Source organism: Cyprinodon variegatus, unplaced genomic scaffold, assembly GCF_000732505.1.
Source record: "Cyprinodon variegatus isolate N-32 unplaced genomic scaffold, C_variegatus-1.0 Scaffold398, whole genome shotgun sequence".
Taxonomy (NCBI): domain Eukaryota; kingdom Metazoa; phylum Chordata; class Actinopteri; order Cyprinodontiformes; family Cyprinodontidae; genus Cyprinodon; species Cyprinodon variegatus.
In genome coordinates, this window is record NW_015150851.1 from 747,207 (window position 1) to 752,700 (window position 5,494).

Here is a 5,494-nt window from a genome sequence, read left to right on the forward strand (position 1 = left end):
CCCGGGAGAACCCAACCTGCCAAAGATCTGCCAACCTGCTCCCTGAAGAATCTGGAAGGGAAACTCAAACCCAGAATCTGCAAGCCCTAAACCAAGCTCAGCCTCCTCCAAGTCCTCAGCCTGCCAACAGCCTCTGGACCCTCCTGGTTCCCCCTTCTGCCGCTCAGCTCAAACCTCTGAACAGTGAATCCAGTCGTGACCAGCCCCTGGACCTGATTACCCACCTGACCTGTTTTTGTACATATCCTTCATTAAACCTTTGAACTTTTTCCCTGCCTCCGGTTGTGTTCTGCATATGGGCTAGCATCCTGAAACCCATTATGACACATACTCCTTTTACTTGTGATTAATTAGTAATGATCTGGTTTTAGAACGAACTAAATTTGGAATACTACACATATTATCGTGGAACCACTGATTTAAGAGGAAAGATTGGCTGTCACATATAACTAATCTGTTTTGCCCCTAGCAAAATTGTGCAACGATCCAATCTATCTTTATAAAGCAGTCCTGTGCAGCATATTCCATCTGTCTTCTGTTTAAAATAGCACTAGCCGAGGGCAAACTTGAAATAAAGAAGACACATAGAGTGTAATGTCTAAAAAGAAACACAAAGTACATTTTAAATAATTAGCAGAGTTTAGAAGCAAGGTCACATTGGCTGTGATATAATATGGTGGTTTTGAAAGGATGGCTTTGGATGATTAACTTCTCCTCAATAAACGGTTCAAATTCGCTAGCATTTTGTTGTTGACTATGCAGTAATAACTGTTAAAATAATAAACATTGTCGTTAGGAAAAAATAAAAAGCAAAACACTGCACACACACAAGAAGTAAATCCCTCATCTTTGTCCCTGGCCTACTTATAAAGCACTCTCAGGAGTCAGAATTTGTAAAGGTTATGTCTTGTGGAGTAAGTTGGGCTAAGAGGGGCTTGCAGAGCAGAGTGAGACGCCTCACAGCCCAATTATGAGCAAAACTGCATCCTCTTCTCCAGTGACAAAATTAAGATGAAACATGGACATTGGTTCTCAATGTGCGAAATTATTATCATGGTTTATGGCACAACACCTAATGCACATAGGTCCATTTTACTTGGGACTCCAGATTGCCATTTTCCCAGATCCTTCATAAAGTTTGCTCCCAAGTTTATCTTTTTGGTGTTATCAGTGTTGGAAAATGATAGAAATGTTGTTTATCTACCTACCAGGCATGACTACTGCATCCATTAGCAACACAACCCTTTGGCATCAGGACAAATTTCACAGTAGGCCTATCTATATACAATTAAAACTAGTTATTACTACATAATTTTTTACCCCTCCTGTAATGGCGGCTCTGTCATCAGATGTGATATCCCAGATGTATGACATCACATGATGTTATGTATTATGTATTGCAGTAACTCCCAGCAACTCCCCATCCTGTCAGCACCAGTGAGGAACAACATATTCCTGGCATCAAACTTGATTTCTATTTAGGATAGGGTGACCAAACGTCCGTATTTCCCGGGACATATCCGTATTTCACGTCCTCTCCCGGGTTTTTTTTAGAAAGTGAGAAAAAATCCTGATTTTTTAAATTACCTTAATTGGACCATTAAATTTAAAGGCACTAGGGCACTGCGCACGACGCTGTGTGTGACGTAAACCCTGAGCCGCGTCAGTGCGGGCAGCCCTGTTCTTAATCAGAATATAGATAGCGTGGCTGTCAGTACGTCAACAATATGCAAAAGCTCAAATGTATGTTTACCGATGATTTACAAAAGAGTTTCAACCGCTTTCAGACCGGGTCGAGACAAACCGGAGGCCTTGTGCACAGTGTGCAAAGAGGGCACATATGTCTCGGTGTCCAATGGAGGTGCAAGGAATCTGAAAAGCCACCTGGACACCGAAAGTAAAGATAGTTTATTGATATGTTTGTTAGTTTTTGCCCTAAATTCATAAAACACAAATGCAGCCTTAAATAATAGTTGCTTTGTGATACTTACAAATATTCTCCTTTAAAAAGAAATACTCAGAAACGAAAATAATTTCAGCTTTTAATTTAAAAACAATAATAAAGCGTAATTTCAGGTTAGTAATCACACTTCTTCACTCCAGGACTATCCAACAAGATGAGGCTTCAAACAGAATATGGTGGACCGAGTCTTGGAGCAAATCCCCGCTATAAAAAGGGTTCTGGATGACTGGAGGCATCAGCATCTCATCCCCAGCTGGCAGGACATTGCAGTTTTGGAGTCTGTGAACGCGGCATTAAAGTCAGCAGCTGATTTTACTGATCTGCTGTCTGGCAAAAAATTATGTCACAGTCTCATCCATTAGACCTGTCCTGAAACTCCTCACTGAAGAGGTTTTAAAAGCATCAGACGAAGACAGCATTCTGACCTTGGACATCAACCAGAAAATATGCAGTGTTCTGGAGGAGAAGTACAGATCATCTGCTCTACAAAAAACTTTGGCAAAGTCCTGCTTGTTGGATCCAAGATATCAGGGCAATATTTCGGATGATGATGGGCAGGCAAAGCACGAGCTGATCGAGGACACATTACAGATGGAAGATGGAGGGAGCACTGGTGCCAGTGTGTCAGCTGCTGCCGGCCAGATCCATCAGCACAGACAGGACAGCCACCAGCGGCAAAAAAGAAAACTCTGGGAGACCTGCTTAAGTCACACACAAGCACGTCTGCAACCATCCCAAAGACAGTCAGAGTCGACCTGGAGCTAACTTGCTACCTGCAAGAGGATCCCATATACCCGAATGTAACCCCCCCCGGCATGGTGACACAACAACAAGGAAAGATTCCCCTTGCTCTCAACAGTCGCATGCAGGTAGATGTGTATTTGCACAACGAACGCACCGTCCGAGAGGGTTTTCAGTGTCGCTGGAAATGTTGTCACCCCTCTCAGATCCTCTCTCAAACCGCATAAGGTTAACATGCTGGTTTTCCTTGCCCGCAACAAGGACATGGCTGAGCTTTAAATCACTGTCATTTGTTTGTGTGTGAATTAAGAATTATGGTGCTTGTTACATTTAATTTTGTATAGGCGTACTTAGGTTAAAAAAATATAACAAAATGGGCACTTTTTTTTTTTTTTATTAAAGATGCTGCAGTCAAATTTGCCTTTAAAAGTTCAACCTTCTTCTGAATTTTGTTTTTGTTAAGTTCAGACTGAGAAATAAGGCATTTATGTGCCATTACTGCCCTTTGATCTGCGTTCAATAAAATGTTATAAAATTGCCATATCTTTTATTATAACCTTTTTTTAATGTTTAAGCACCATGTTTCAAAGGAAATTTTGCCATGTAGTTGGTAATTAAACAATATAAGAACACATTTACGAAATAAATACATTAGGATAAAGAAAAAAAGATGGTGCAATAATAACGCATATTGCAATATTTAGCCTCCTTGAATAATCGCAGGGGGAATTCCTCAACTGCGACAGCCCTACTGGAAATATCCCCAGATTTTCCCCCAGAAATCTGGTCCCTTTACCCCAGAAAGATCTGTAAACCAAGAGGGCTATCAATTCTGCCATGCAGTCGACACATTTAGTTACGCATTTCTGTCCTGTATTAAGAATTTGACTTAACACTTTAAATTAGACCTGCAATGACTTAAAGGCAACAATAGGTATTTTCTTGTTATTTCTTCATGAAGACCAGAGTTATGGAGTGCCTAACTGTCCTATCCACAAATGCCCACACTCGACTTTTTTTTTTAAATCTGGAACGTGTAACAAAAGTAATTTCCCTCTGGGATTATTAAAGTATTTCCGATTCTGATTCTGATTTTAGACACAAAAATCAAGGGACTGAATGGATATGTATGCAACTCTTGATTTTTTATTCCATAAAATACTTTGAGAGACATGTTTTTGGATATATTTCACAATTCCAGATTTTTGTTAATAATGTGAACAATAATTTTATCAGACAAGGTAGCGTCTTTCTTTGCTGAAATCGCGAAGACCACATCAATAAACTGAAAAGTCAGCATTCTGCAGATTCTGGTGTTTTCATTTATTTATCCATTCATCCATTTTCTGACAAGCTTAATCCCAAGCAGGGTCGCGAGGGGTGCTGGTGTCTATCTTCAGCTGTCTACGGGCGGGAGGTGGGGTACTCGCTGGACAGGTCACCAGTCCACTGCAGGGCAACACAGAGACAAACAGGACAAACAACTATTGACACACAACTTCACACCTAAGGAGAATTTAGAGAAGCCCATTAACCTAACAGTCATGTTTTTGGACTGTGGGAGGAAGCTGGAGTACCTAGAGAAAACCCACACATGTTCAGGGAGAACATGCAAACTCCATGCAGAAAGACCCCTGGGCTGGGAATCGAACCCGGAATCTTCCTCCTTTTCCTCCACTGCTCTACTGAACAGCAGTTTTCATTTATTCTCCTTATTAATTACTGTGAAACTATCGCTGTCGAATAATTTCCCTTTTTCTGGCTGCTCCACCTCTTGTCTCTATATAATAAATTTCAGGTATGCTGCTATAAAGACATTTGTTTTCCAGTTAGAAATTAACTTGAAGAATGACATTCATTCTGAGCTGAGAGAAGGAAGGCAGTGATGCACTCATGAGTTTAACGACTTCTTCAGCCACTGATGCTGTTGTCTCATAATGCTTTTCGAAAACCAATAAAAATGATGAATAGCAAACGATAATGGCAATGTATTTTGGTACAATGACATTTACACCTTGTTAGGATGACAATGGTGCAAAAAGCACACATTTTCTTGTCAATTAGCTTGCAATAAACATACATCTCTTCAGACAGAGAACATGTGTTGCAGGTGCATGTTTTGCAGGCTGGGTTAAACTCTGCAGTAAGGGACTCGGATGGAGGTTTTGCAGGCTGGTTTAAACTCTGCAGATGGGCCCTGAGGTTGAGGTTTTGCTGGGTGGGTTATTTTTTGCAGAAGGGGGGGGGGCGAAGAGGTTTTGCAACGTGGTTTAAACACTGCATATAGGGACTGAGGAGGTTTTGCAGGCATGATTAAACTCTGTAAATAGGGACTGAGGTGGAGGTTTTGAAGACTGGCTTAAATTCTGCAGATATGGAATGAGGTAGAGGTTTTGCAGCCTTATTTAAACTCTACATTAGGGACTGAGAAGGAGGTTTTAAATGCTGCAGATAGGCACTGAGGAGGTTTTGCAGGCTGGTTTAAACTATGCAGACGGGGACTGAGGAGGAGGTTTTGCAGGCTGGTTTAAACTCTGCAGACGGGGACTGAGGAGGAGGTTTTGCTGGGTGGGTTATTTTTTGCAGAAAGGAAGGGATAAGGAGTTGTTTAAACCAGCAGCCTGGTTTAAACACTGCATATAGGGACTGAGGGGGTTAAGCAGGCTGGGTTAAACTCTACAGTAAGGGACTGAGGTGGAGGTTTTGCAGGCTGTTTTAAACTCAGCAGAAAGGGACTAAGCTGGAGGTTTTGCTGGCTGGTTTAAACTCTGCAGATGGGCACTGAGGTGG